Source organism: Rattus norvegicus, chromosome 15, assembly GCF_036323735.1.
Source record: "Rattus norvegicus strain BN/NHsdMcwi chromosome 15, GRCr8, whole genome shotgun sequence".
Classification (NCBI taxonomy): domain Eukaryota; kingdom Metazoa; phylum Chordata; class Mammalia; order Rodentia; family Muridae; genus Rattus; species Rattus norvegicus.
In genome coordinates this window covers 30932042-30947772 of record NC_086033.1, presented here as the reverse complement: position 1 = coordinate 30947772, position 15731 = coordinate 30932042, and positions in this window count along the sequence as shown.

Here is a 15731-nt window from a genome sequence, read left to right as displayed (position 1 = left end):
ATCTCTTCCCTCCTGATATCCTGAGCAATGAATAGTACTCACAGTTGTTGGCTTCACCAGGGCATCCAAGAGATGGCAAAAGCATCTGAAGTGCTGATGTGCTGGGGGGGTAGAGGTTCAGCCATCCCAGATGACATTGTGTTGTCCACCATGGCAGCACCCACTTGTCTCTGACCTTCATTCATGAAGAGAACTGTTCCCGTCTGTGGACAAGGTCCTCAGCTTTCAGCAGGGGTCAATCAGCCAGTCGCAGAGGTCTTTCCTCCACCCATGGGCTTCTGCCAGTACTTGACACTCGTGCTGTGGTGGCTCCAGGTCCGGATTGGGCAGCAAGGTGACCAGATTGTCCCCAACCGGTGGACAATCTAGTCCATGGCAGCTGACCAGTGGTCCCATCTTTTGGGACACTCTATTCAAAGGCAGAACATCAGCCACTCTATCACAGTTTAAGTCCTGGATTGGGTGGTAATTGTTAGTGCCCGGCTGGCAGGAGTGATGTGTTCCAGGCAGATCAGGACTAAGTCACACATCTCCCAGCATCAGGTACTGGTGCACTGAGACAGGTCTTAAGCTCCACATACACAGTCTGTAGATATGTATACACATGGCCTCACCCAGCCATTTCAGCCCACGCAAGCCATTTTGGAGAGCAATTTTCTCATGAGCAAGGGATAGGGGCAGTCAGGGATGACCATGAATTAGTGGGTGGGTTACCCGGCCCACACCAAGGTCCACTGTTCTTCGGGCAGTCCATAAGTATTGTTCGTTGCCAGTAGCCCCTTGCACTCAAGGTCTTTGGATACTGGCCCACTGGGGGGCATAGGAGCACAGAGCATTGGGTCCCTGTATCCACACTTCCCTTCTATCTCTGTGCATAGCCAGCACCGAGAGGCTCTCCAGTGTCCCCTCTTGTTCTTTCTGGGGCAGTCCCTGACCCAATGTCCTTTTTCTTCGTATTAGGCACACTGATCTTTAGCCAGGAATTCTCTTCTGTTGCCAGGTACTATCTTCCTAGGTTCCCTAACTACTGTGGCCAGTATATGTTCCTCTCTTGTCTTTTATCTCTCTTTAGCTCTCTAATTTCCTCTTCTTTTTGTCTCTTTTCTTCCCTAGCTTCCTGCTCTCTTTACCTCTTTCTTTCTTTCTTTTTTTTCAGTCTCTCTGCATCTTCTTCTACAGCTATTAGGTGCTGTCCACTTTTCTGCACAGACCCTGAACCATGCATCAACTTATTTTCTCTGCAACTTACAATAACTCTCTCAGTGACTTAGCTTAACCCTTCAAGTTTCTGTAACTTTCTCTTCATATCTTTTCCTTATCTTAGCCAGATTGGTGGGGCATTTTCCAGCCCCTCAGAGACCCACCCTTGGAGCCTGGCGGCAGACCTGGCACTCCCTACCTTCAGGCGTCTGAAGAGAGCAGGCAGAAGTGAGGGCCTTCTATCCATGTCTGGAACATTCTTTCTGGCCTCTAGTAGGATTCTGTCTTTCCTTGGTGGTAAAGAAGACCTGTAACAGTTACTAACAAGCATCTCAAATGGGATGGTGAGAAAACAAGAGAATCTTGAGAATAGAGGTCTACCGAAGAGGGCAAACAGCATTTAGTCACACAGCTAAACCAGGAGGCCTTTCTTGGAACAAAAAGGCCATTGTCAGTGTCAGCTCCATGGCTTTGCCTCTCAAGAGAACCAGCCTCCAAATGACACTAGGCTTCTAGTAACAACTAATAACAAAAGGATGGAGAGATGGTTAGAACCTGGGTGCTAGATGCCAGGGGGCTGATAAAAGAATTGTAACCAGTTCACCTGGGGCTATCAGGACCTCAGTAGTAGCCCTTTACCAAACTGTCTCACTGGGTTTAAAGGGCCCAAGGAAAAGAAAACATTAATCCTGACCTTGGCCACCTCCAAGTAATTTAGTGCTGGAGACTGACTCCTCCCTTGGAATAAAGACAGCAGATAAGGCAGGCTTCCTTAAAGAACTTCTCTAAATGAGCGCTCTCCTACTGTGAGCAAATGTCAGAAATTCCTTATAGCCCCACCTAGCTCTCAGCCTTTTTAGATTATTCTTCCTGTAGCATTTCTAACACAGCCTGTCCCTTTTTTTTTTTTTTATAGCCTGTTGACAGCATTTCTGATCTTTTAGGCAGCTACACACTAAGTGTCATACCGGCTGAAACTCCGCCTTTAAGATTCTTTGCTCCCAAGCAATATTTACTCACTTCTCTAGCTTATCTCAGCTGGCTGCGAGCACAAGCACAGATAAAACACTGTTTTAAAAACTAACTTTGGCTATCAACCAACACACCGCCACTAGAGCGGGGTCCACAAAATTAAGTTCCTTACTCACTAGGCATTAAGGGGACCAAGTAAAACTCTTCAACGAACAAAGCAAACAGTTTCATGATTTCAAACACAGTCGTCGGTCCAAGATTTTAAACACGGTCGTCAGTCCAAATTCAAACACGAAACAAAAGTCAAAAAGACACTGGACAATACCACAGAAAACAATCCAGACAAACAAGACCAAGACAAAGCATCCTATAACCAATTTCCACAGATACCTGGTACCTTCAGTACCTGGCCCAAACTGCAGCTTAACCTTAGCTGCTTCCGGGATACCAAACACAGAAACAGAATACAGACAACAGACACTAACACATCTAAGCACACTTGTCCGTGCCTATACTTAAATAGGCAGCCGAACGCGACCTCCAAAGTCAAGTCACAGTCAGATCTTTTTGACTGTCCGTTGCCGGGTCCTCCCGACAAAATTCGGCTCGTGGAACGTCTCTCACGCGTCCCAGAGCCTGCTCTATTGGGGCGTCCCCTGGTGAGCTTTCTAAAAAGGAAAAAAGAAAGAAAAAGACTATTCAGAGTAGGAATCCTTCATCTACTCACAGGCGCCTATTCGGGGTGGGGAACCTTCTTCCACCCGTGCACAGGGCAGGAATCCTTCTTCTGCCCAGATGGTGCACTCTCAAGCTAGCTTTCTACAGGGTGGGAATCCTTCTTCCACCCGTGCACAGGGCAGGAAACCTTCTTCTGCCCAGACAGTGCACTAAGACTCTCGTGCACAGGGCAGGAATCCTTCATCTGCCCAGACAGTGCACTAAGACCTTAAACCGGTACCGAAAAACACAGACTACAGGACTTAATTCACACACACTCACACACAGCGGCTGCTTTCCAGCACTCACACTAACGTACCTCCAAGTGGCATTCGGGGTTCCGGGGGTCACGCTCCGATCCCGGATGAGCCCCCAAATGAAAGAGCGTACCCCAAAACAGGGAGCCGCGTCTCTCGCTCCGATCGCAGGGTGGGGTGCCCCCAGGAATCACGAGGAGCCATTCTTGATGTAACAGCAAGAGGTAGCTTTATTAACGAGATCCCGGGTCTTAGCAGGATCCCGGGTCGACACGTATCTCACACAGGAGACAGAGAAATCGACCCAGAGCCTCCAGACTCGGGGGTTTATATAGGGAAGGTAAGGGGCATTCACGCGGTTGCACATGATTGGTCAATTCAAATGGTGCACAGTTACTTTCGGCGCGAAATTACATCAGCAAGGAGTACGTGCTCTCCAGCAGCTCGGCAGGCAGGTAGGGTGACTCATCTCACTCAGGGGGGTGAAGGAAGGGGAGGGGGTAGCTACGGATGGTCAGTGTCCTTGGGGCTGATAGCTGGTTTGGCAAGTCCTATCTCTGGCTCTCCCTCAGGCACGTCCCGCCCTGCACATCTGGACTCTGACAATGAGCAACCTTTATGAAACTCCAGTTCTGCACATTCGGGCTCTGACAATGAGTAACCTTTATGAAACTCTAGTTCTACAGTGGGACTGCACGGTATCTCTTTTCTCCTCGCCAAGTTGAAAGAGATGCTTCAGAGAGCACAAGGAGAGACCTTGTGTCTAAGCACCCACAGCCATGGGTGTTTGTGTTCAGCTCCCCCTACAGACTCAGACACTGTGAGCTCAGAGCACAGAAGTACACAGCCGAGTCGCTCCAGTGCACAGAGGCTTTCCGCAGGTGGAAGGAAGAGTCACTCTTGTTGAATTCAGCCTCAAAGTCATTTAATCCTTGAACAACTGGGTCTCCTGAATAGTACTTGAGGAGCAGCTGGAGCCTCTGCTGTGGGTACTGGACATACCAGAACAGGTAAGTTGACCAAGGAGTGGAATACTTGCATTTCAGCTGCAGAGAGTCTTCTTCAGAGACAGTGACATGAGCATCAGGTTGAGTCACTGACTGAGCTTGGGCAACTCCTGGAAAGGAATATGAGGTAAGTAAGTGCAGTGCAGATTTATTGAGGATAGTCAGAATCCAGAGATGCAGAGACCACAAGGATGCTGTACTCACTCATGAGAAAGTTTATCCCCAGCACTGGGAGGAGCGCCACGAGCATGGCTGATCCTTGGGAAGGCTGCAGCTCTGTAATGGAGGAACTCTGGAATGGACCAACAGCAAAGTGCAAGAGGAAAGCAAGAGCTTGAAAGCAGGAAGAGTCTGTTGGAGAAGTCTCCCACTCAGATAAAAACTGATGCTGCAAACAGGAATCTCCAAAGAGTTTTGAATATCTAATTCTTATCACTTTCCTTTGCTAAATTCTCAGCCAGCTGCAAGAAGGATGAGGTGAACAGGTGGAGATGTTCAAAGGTAGAAGGAACAGTAGTGAGTGCAGCAGCGCCCTCTGGAGGCTATATGAGGAACCAAGTGTCTTGAGAGTCAACAGCCTGCTGCCTCCTGCTATGTTCCTATTTCATAGACAAGCAAAACTCTCACAAAGTACATTGTGTGTTTTCTAATTTAAGATATTAATTCTAGTATTTGGTGAAAGTGAATGGGTTGTTAATATTCCCTATGAAATCAGATTATGAAGTGTACCTCAGATTTTGTGTGCAGTTTTCTCAGGCTGAGCATGAATGACTTCCACAGCCATGGTGGCAATGCATTATATCACAGGTATTTCACGAAGTTAGATTGCCTCTGCTAACTGTGACAACCTGGGACTCCAGATGAGAAGGTTTTCTTGCTAGAGTTAGAGGAACTACAACCCAGAGACCTCCATGGCTGGTAAAAGTACTGTCCCCAGGAAGGAAACCTGTGATTAAAAACCTGAGCTCTTTCTGGGCCAGTGGAGCACATTGACTGAGTCACAGTAGCCTCTTTCCTTCCAGGAACAAGAAGGAAGACAGGTCCTCTCTCATCTGTTCCTCACTGTGGGGATTGTCTCCTGGGGAAGAGTTACCTATGCCAGCAATATACCAGCAATGTGTGAATGTTTAGCCTATGAATGAGGCTGTGGAAGGTGTGTGTGTGTGTGTGTGTGTGTGTGTGTGTGTGTGTGTGTGTGTGTGTGGTGAGTGTTTCTATTTCTTTCAAATTTCCACATAACTTAAGAGCAACAGTAGAAAAAAATTAACTCAAACCCACAAGTGTTAGAAGAATGACAATCATCTAAGAAGTCAGGTATACAAATACTTCCAGAAGTCTGGTCAGAAAGAAAGAGACACATCAAAAACAAAGATCAGGAACTCATGCTGGCTTTCAGTTTCCTGTGGTGATTTACAGAGCCCAGCATGTGTAAAATCCAAGGACACTGTATTGCCTAGAGCAACCCGGCTTTCTTGTCAGTGATATAATACAGCAGGATTCTTTACTTGTCTACACTGACAGAATTCAACTCCCATAGTTGAAGAACATCAAAAATCACTTGAATTACTAAACTCATATTCTTGTTTAAGAATGTTAATAGGTTAGGTAGGATATGGGTCAGTGCTTAAAAGCACACAAATAGGAAGCCCTGAGGTCAGATTTCCAGAGCTCGTGTATGACTGTGCATGGCAGCATATGTCCACAAACCCGTTTCCTCTAGAGCAGCACTTCTAAATCTGTGGGTCAAGACCATTAGGTGGATGGATCAAAGGGCCCTTTCACAGGAGTCCCCTAAGATTATCAGACGTTTCAGATACTTACATCACAGTTCAGAACAGCAGCAAAACTGCAGTTATACAGTAACAATGAAAATGATTTTAAGGTTGAGGGTGGTCACAACATAGGAACTGTATTAAAGGGTGGCAACATTGGGAAAGTTGAGAACTGATCCAGAGCGAGATGTGAGGTAAAGACAGAATATACTCCCAGGAAGCACTTGGGAGCAGCTAACCTGGAGTGCTGAAGACGAGACCCTGTCTCAAACAAGGTAGAATGTGAAAATATGTAAATATATTTTTATTTATAATATTGTAATATATGATATACTTCAGATTGTCCTCTGACCAACATACATGCACCAAGGCACATGAATGCCTCAGTTACACAGATGAGCATACATAAACACTATACTCAAACATCTCACACACACAATTACACACACACCATACACAGCACTGACACCTATTGAATATATGCCACACACATACATATACATCACAAACATCACACAGACACAAACACATCACATGCACACAAACAAATATTAACATACATATCACACACAACATGGACACCCACACACACAGTGCCACAAGCACACAGAAACAATCTATGTGATAAATATATATTATATATCATTTTAACTTTAAAAGTTTGATGCCTATTTATAATATCCAGTGTCTCTTTAAAAGTACAGTTTTTTTTTGTATTTTAATATTATGTTATTTAATTTATTTTGTTCATTATTCTCTTTATTTCCATATCAAATGTTATTCCCTTTCCCAGGTTGCCTTCTGGCAACCACCTACCCCATCCACCCTCCCCCTGCTTCTCTGACAGTGTTCCCTACCCACTCTCTCCTTCTTCCCCGCCCTAGTATTCCCCTACACTGGGGCATCCAGCAGTCACAGGAACAAGGTTCTCTCCTCTCATTGATACCCAACAAGGCCACCCTCTACTACATATGCAGCTGGAGCCATGGGTACCTCTATGCGTACACTTTTGTTGGTGGTTTATTCCCTATGAGCTCTGCGGTGTCTGATTGGTTGATTGATTCAAAAGCACAGTTTTTAATTGATGTCTCATATAAAAATTTTATCATTTATAACATATATATAATGTTATTATATAATGTGATATATTTATATTATAATGTCAACACCTATAATATAATATATGATATAAAATAGCATTATATAATATTACTACATTGTTATATATAATATAATGTGTTTAAATTATAATATGTAATGATATATATACACATATAATTTTTATAGGAGCAATTGAAAATTGGATATTGAAAGAGACATTTTAAATAAGGTTGAACTTTTAAAGTTATACTATATTTTAATTGCAGTATTAGCATTACATCTTTGGGAACAAACAAGAAACGGAAGGTTATGGATTTACTACTGGTGTTTATGTGGTGAGAAGTAAAGGGATCAACTTGTACTAGTTTTTGTCAACTTGACACAAACAATAGTCATCTAGAAAGAAGGAACCGATACTGGATAAAATGCATTTCCACTGGCATGTAAGCAAATCTATGGAGCATTTTCTTGGTTAATGATCAAAGTGAAAGTACCAAGCTCACTGTGGGTGATGGGACTCCCATTCTTTTAGTGCTGTGTTGTTTCAAAATAAAAATTCTCCTGAAACCGAGGACCAAAGAGGATCACCTCGGTTAGCAGCATGGGTTCTATTTCAGTTCCTGACTCTGGGTTCTTCCTTGACTTCCTGCCTTGGCTTCCTATGATGATGGTCTGTAACCTGTGAGCCAAATTAACCCTTCACTCTCCAATCTGCTTTTGGTCGGATTTTATTTCAGTAATAGAAAGAAAACTAGGACAGCATGTAAACTCCGCTGTCTAAAGACAGACTTTCAGGAAGGACAGAAGCTTTGGTGTAGTGAGCAGGCTGTGAAAGCCCCAGGCAGGAGGTGGTGAGTGTCCCAGTCCAGATGACAGGATCAAAATGAGCAGGGTCTTAAGAGGCTTGGAGGGAGAACTTTGATTTCACTTTCAAGCTGTCTACTCTTAATCTTTTTCGGTTTGTTATAGCTTTGTATTGTGAATATTCTATTGAACGACCATTCATACACTGTAGTGTAGTCTATGATTATTGTTTTACACACAGAACCATCTCAACATCATCAAATAAATTTTAACAAAGTTCCTCACCACAAAAATCAACTTCATACCTAGCAATAGTTATGCCTATCTTTTTCCCTCTAATTCTGTCACTGATAAAATCTTGTCAATCGGTTAATAGCTATTACATATGTGGTCTGTTGCAGTTGGTTCCTATCATGTGCTTTTTTAAGTATTTCACACTTCATTTTTTAGCAGAGGTCAATATGTCATTTTTTTCCATTGCTGTGACATTGCTTTCCATGGGTTGGCTACATATTTTCTAGTCATCTACTGGCAGCCACTGGGTTATTCCCACTTTGTGAAGTTATGGGTACACAGACATGAGCACTTGTATACTACTTCTTATGTAATACACACTCTCACTTCTCTTTAATACATTACTAGGAAATTAATTACTATTTTCCAGAGCAGCTTCAATTTTTTCCTTCCCATAAAGAGTGCATGCTGATTTCAAATTCTCCAGACTTTAGACAAAACTTGTTCTATTGTCTCTATTTTATATTTTCAGTTTTAGTGGGAGTGAGTGGTGTTGTCTTATGATATTATTGCTGTGAAAAGGCAGTGTGACCAAGACAACTGTTTGTATAAAAACATTTAATTGGGGCTAGCTTATAGTTAATGGACATTACAGATAACAGACAGGTGTAGCCCATTATTATCATGGTGGGAATCCTGGTAATGCTCAGTCATGGTGCTGAAGGAGATGAAAGTTCTGCCTCTTGAACCTCAGGCAATGAACACAGACTGGATGCACCTAAGACCTCAAAGCCCTGTTTCCACAGTGTAATACTTCCACTAACAAGGCCACACTTCCTCCAATAAAGCCATACTTACTAATAGTGCCGCTCCATATTCAAACACAGGAATCTTTTGGGGTGGGTGTACCTATTCAAACCACCACCTGTACAGTATACTCTTAGAATTTTGTCCTTCTCTAAAAATTCACAGTGTTCAACATTCTTCCATGTGTTTATCAAGCATTTCCATAAAATCATTAGAAGACCACCTATGCAACTTTTTGCTCATTTTTAAACCTATGTTATTACTTTGTTTATTGCTAAAGTATGCAGAGGATTATGAATTGTGGTTTGAAGTATGCTATCAGATAAATGAATTGTAAATACTTTGTTCCCATTGTGGGGCCATTCTCATGTTATTGTTAAAGTACTTTGAACCATAAAGATCATTTTATTTGTTTTCATTTTTCCTTCCTATTCCAGTAAAATACTTAAGACTTGCCTCGACCATTCACAAGAATCTACACCATGTTTGTTAACATATGCTTTATAGCTTTGCTCTTTTATTTTTAATCTAGGATCCATTTAGATTTAGGTTTTATGTATTGAATAAAATAGAGGTATCTTCATACTTTCACACAGGAACATCGAAATTTGTTCCCAAATTCTCAGCCTCATATAGAAAAAAGAAACAGGATAGCTTAAACTTACCTTCAAAATGAAAAAAAAAAACACAAAATTCTGGAGATATAACTATCCCTGACTTCCAGCTGTACTACAGAGAAATAGTAATAAAAACTGCTTGGTTTGGGTATGTAAACAAACAGGTTGATCAATGGAATCAGATAGAACACCCAGAACACCCAGAAACAAACCCCCACATATGTGGTCACTTGATTTTTTGAAATAGAAACCAAACTGATACAATGGAAAACTAGAGCATCTTGAACAAAAAGTGCTTATCTAACTGGATGTTCTCATGTAGAAGAGTGCAAATAATTCCTATTTATCACCCTGCACAAACCTCAAATCACAGTTGATCAAAGACCACAACATAAAATCAGATAAACTAAATCTAATAGAACAGAAAGTAGAGAATAGCCTTAAACCTCTTGGTAAAGAGACAACTTCCTGAACACATCACCAATAGCTCGGGCACTAAGATCAATAACTAAAAAATGGGACCTCATAAATCTGAAAACCTTCAGTAGGTCAAAGGACTCCTTCAATGACACCCTACATATTGGGAAAATACTTTCACCTACCCACATCTGACAAAGGATTAATATCTAAAATATAGAAGGAACTCAAGGAGGTAGACACCAACACAAATAACCCAATTTAAAAAATAAGGTCCAGAGCTAACAGAACAGAGAAATCTCCTACAAATCAAAGCAACCTTGACATTCCACCTTATCCAGTGTCTGGATGTGCATGGATGGGGGGTGTTGGGGAGAGTATATACTCATAGTCTCCTCCTTCTCAGGGGAAAAAGTAAGAAGAGAATGGAGGTAAAATCTGTGTGAAAGGGTATTGTTAGAAGGAGAACTGATATTGGGATGCAAAGTGAATAAGTAAATCCATTAATAATAATAATAATAGCCCAGACCCGGTGAGAGAGAGACCCAACCTCCTGGTCAGGTGGGCACTCCTGAGGCTGCAGAGCGGAAGAGACCACCAACTCTGCTCACCCCTGCCCACATCCCTGGCCCAAGAGGAAACTGTATAAGGCCTCTGGGCTCCCGTGGGGGAGGGCCCAGGAGCGGCAGGACCCCTGTGCCTGAGACACCGCCGGAACCTGAAAGAAACAGACCAGATAAACAGTTCTCTGAACCCAAATCCCGTGGGAGAGAGAGCTAAACCTTCAGAGAGGCAGACAAGCCTGGGAAACCAGAAGTGACTGCTCCCTGCACACACATCTCTGACGCCAGAGGAAAAAGCCAAAGACCATCTGGAACCCTGGTGCACTGAAGCTCCCGGAAGGGGCGGCACAGGTCTTCCTGGTTGCTGCCGCTGCAGAGAGCCTGTGGGCAGCACCCCACGAGCGAACCTGAGCCTCGGGACCACAGGTAAGACCAAATTTTCTGCTGCAAGAAAGCTGCCTCGTGAACTCAAGACACAGGCCCACAGGAACAGCTGAAGACCTGTAGAGAGGAAAAACTACACGCCAGAAAGCAGAACACTCTGTCCCCATAACTGACTGAAAGAGAGGAAAACAGGTCTACAGCACTCCTGTCACACGGGCTTATAGGACAGTCTAGCCACTGTCAGAAATAGCAGAACAAAGTAACACTAGAGATAATCTGATGGCGAGAGGCAAGCGCAGGAACACAAGCAACAGAAACAAAGACTACATGGCACCATCGGAGCCCAATTCTCCCATCGAAACAAACATGGAATATCCAAACACACCAGAAAAGCAAGATCTATTTTCAAAATCATATTTGATCATGATGCTGGAGGACTTCAAGAAAGACATGAAGAACTCCCTTAGAGAACAAGTAGAAGCCTACAGAGAGGAATCGCAAAAATCCCTGAAAGAATTCCAGGAAAACACAATCAAACAGTTGAAGGAATTAAAAATGGAAATAGAAGCAATCAAGAAAGAACACATGGAAACAACCCTGGATGTAGAAAACCAAAAGAAGAGACAAGGAGCTGTAGATACAAGCCTCACCAACAGAATTCAAGAGATGGAAGAGAGAATCTCAGGAGCAGAAGATTCCATAGAAATCATTGACTCAACTGTCAAAGATAATGTAAAGCGGAAAAAGCTACTGGTCCAAAACATACAGGAAATCCAGGACTCAATGAGAAGATCAAACCTAAGGATAATAGGTATAGAAGAGAGTGAAGACTCCCAGCTCAAAGGACCAGTAAATATCTTCAACAAAATCATAGAAGAAAACTTCCCTAACCTAAAAAAAGAGATACCCATAGACATACAAGAAGCCTACAGAACTCCAAATAGATTGGACCAGAAAAGAAACACCTCCCGTCACATAATTGTCAAAACACCAAATGCACAAAATAAAGAAAGAATATTAAAAGCAGTAAGGGAAAAAGGTCAAGTAACATATAAAGGGAGACCTATCAGAATCACACCAGACTTCTCACCAGAAACTATGAAGGCCAGAAGATCCTGGACTGATGTCATACAGACCCTAAGAGAACACAAATGCCAGCCCAGGTTACTGTATCCAGAAAAACTCTCAATTAACATTGATGGAGAAACCAAGATATTCCATGACAAAACCAAATTTACACAATATGTTTCTACAAATCCAGCACTACAGAGGATAATAAATGGTAAAGCCCAACATAAGGAGGCAAGCTATACCCTAGAAGAAGCAAGAAACTAATCGTCTTGGCAACAAAACAAAGAGAATGAAAGCACACAAACATAACCTCACATCCAAATATGAATATAAAGGGAAGCAATAATCACTATTCCTTAATATCTCTCAATATCAATGGCCTCAACTCCCCAATAAAAAGACATAGATTAACAAACTGGATACCCAATGAGGACCCTGCATTCTGCTGCCTACAGGAAACACACCTCAGAGACAAAGACAGACACTACCTCAGAGTGAAAGGCTGGAAAACAACTTTCCAAGCAAATGGTCAGAAGAAGCAAGCTGGAGTAGCCATTCTAATATCAAATGAAATCAATTTCCAACTAAAAGTCATCAAAAAAGATAAGGAAGGACACTTCATATTCATCAAAGGAAAAATCCACCAAGATGAACTCTCAATCCTAAATATCTATGCCCCAAATACAAGGGCACCTACATACGTAAAAGAAACCTTACTAAAGCTCAAAACACACATTGCACCTCACACAATAATAGTGGGAGATTTCAACACACCACTCTCATCAATGGACAGATCATGGAAACAGAAATTAAACAGTGATGTCGACAGACTAAGAGAAGTCATGAGCCAAATGGACTTAACGGATATTTATAGAACATTCTATCCTAAAGCAAAAGGATATACCTTCTTCTCAGCTCCTCATGGTACTTTCTCCAAAATTGACCATATAATTGGTCAAAAAACGGGCCTCAACATGTACAGAAAGATAGAGATAATCCCATGCATGCTATCGGACCACCACGGTCTAAAACTGGTCTTCAATAACAATAAGGGAAGAATGCCCACATATACGTGGAAATTGAACAATGCTCTACTCAATGATAACCTGGTCAAGGAAGAAATAAAGAAAGAAATTAAAAACTTTTTAGAATTTAATGAAAATGAAGATACAACATACCGAAACTTATGGGACACAATGAAAGCTGTGCTAAGAGGAAAACTCATAGCGCTGAGTGCCTGCAGAAAGAAACAGGAAAGAGCATATGTCAGCAGCTTGACAGCACACCTAAAAGCTCTAGAACAAAAAGAAGCAAATACACCCAGGAGGAGTAGAAGGCAGGAAATAATCAAACTCAGAGCTGAAATCAACCAAGTAGAAACAAAAAGGACCATAGAAAGAATCAACAGAACCAAAAGTTGGTTCTTTCAGAAAATCAACAAGATAGATAAACCCTTAGCCAGACTAACGAGAGGACACAGAGAGTGCGTCCAAATTAACAAAATCAGAAATGAAAAGGGAGACATAACTACAGATTCAGAGGAAATTCAAAAAATCATCAGATCTTACTATAAAAACCTATATTCAACAAAATTTGAAAATCTTCAGGAAATGGACAATTTCCTAGACAGATACCAGGTATCGAAGTTAAATCAGGAACAGATAAACCAGTTAAACAACCCCATAACTCCTAAGGAAATAGAAGCAGTCATTAAAGGTCTCCCAACCAAAAAGAGCCCAGGTCCAGACGGGTTTAGTGCAGAATTCTATCAAACCTTCATAGAAGACCTCATACCAATATTATCCAAACTATTCCACAAAATTGAAACAGATGAAGCACTACCGAATTCCTTCTACGAAGCCACAATTACTCTTATACCTAAATCACACAAAGACACAACAAAGAAAGAGAACTTCAGACCAATTTCCCTTATGAATATCGACGCAAAAATACCCAATAAAATTCTGGGAAACCGAATTCAAGAGCTCATCAAAACAATCATCCACCATGATCAAGTAGGCTTCATCCCAGGCATGCAGGGATGGTTTAATATACGGAAAACCATCAACGTGATCCATCATATAAACAAACTGAAAGAACAAAACCACATGATCATTTCATTAGATGCTGAGAAAGCATTTGACAAAATTCAACACCCCTTCATGATAAAAGTCCTGGAAAGAATAGGAATTCAAGGCCCATACCTAAACATAGTAAAAGCCATATACAGCAAACCAGTTGCTAACATTAAACTAAATGGAGAGAAACTTGAAGCAATCCCACTAAAATCAGGGACTAGACAAGGCTGCCCACTCTCTCCCTACTTATTCAATATAGTTCTTGAAGTTCTAGCCAGAGCAATCAGACAACAAAAGGAGATCAAGGGGATACAGATCGGAAAAGAAGAGGTCAAAATATCACTATTTGCAGATGACATGATAGTATATTTAAGTGATCCCAAAAGTTCCACCAGAGAACTACTAAAGCTGATAAACAACTTCAGCAAAGTGGCTGGGTATAAAATTAACTCAAATAAATCAGTTGCCTTCCTCTATACAAAAGAGAAACAAGCCGAGAAAGAAATTAGGGAAACGACACCCTTCATAATAGACCCAAATAATATAAAGTACCTCGGTGTGACTTTAACCAAGCAAGTAAAAGATCTGTACAATAAGAACTTCAAGACACTGAGGAAAGAAATTGAAGAAGACCTCAGAAGATGGAAAGATCTCCCATGGCTCATGGATTGGCAGGATTAATATAGTAAAAATGGCCATTTTACCAAAAGCAATCTACAGATTCAATGCAATCCCCATCAAAATACCAATCCAATTCTTCAAAGAGTTAGACAGAACAATTTGCAAATTCATCTGGAATAACAAAAAACCCAGGATAGCTAAAGCTATCCTCAACAATAAAAGGACTTCAGGGGGAATCACTATCCCTGAACTCAAGCAGTATTACAGAGCAATAGTGATAAAAACTGCATGGTATTGGTACAGAGACAGACAGATAGACCAATGGAATAGAATTGAAGACCCAGAAATGAACCCACACACCTATGGTCACTTGATTTTTGACAAAGGAGCCAAAACCATCCAATGGAAAAAAGATAGCATTTTCAGCAAGTGGTGCTGGTTCAACTGGAGGGCAACATGTAGAAGAATGCAGATCGATCCATGCTTATCACCCTGTACAAAACTTAAGTCCAAGTGGATCAAGGACCTCCACATCAAACCAGACACACTCAAACTAATAGAAGAAAAACTAGGGAAGCATCTGGAACACATGGGCACTGGAAAAAATTTCCTGAACAAAACACCAATGGCTTATGCTCTAAGATCAAGAATCGACAAATGGGATCTCATAAAACTGCAAAGCTTCTGTAAGGCAAAGGACACGGTGGCTAGGACAAAACGGCAACCAACAGATTGGGAAAAGATCTTTACCAATCCTACAACAGATAGAGGCCTTATATCCAAAATATACATAGAACTCAAGAAGTTAGACCGCAGGGAAACAAATAACCCTATTAAAAAATGGGGTTCAGAGCTAAACAAAGAATTCACAGCTGAGGAATGCCGAATGGCTGAGAAACACCTAAAGAAATGTTCAACATCTTTAGTCATAAGGGAAATGCAAATCAAAACAACCCTGAGATTTCACCTCACACCAGTGAGAATGGCTAAGATCAAAAACTCAGGTGACAGCAGATGCTGGCGAGGATGTGGAGAAAGAGGAACACTCCTCCATTGTTGGTGGGATTGCAGACTGGTAAAACCATTCTGGAAATCAGTCTGGAGGTTCC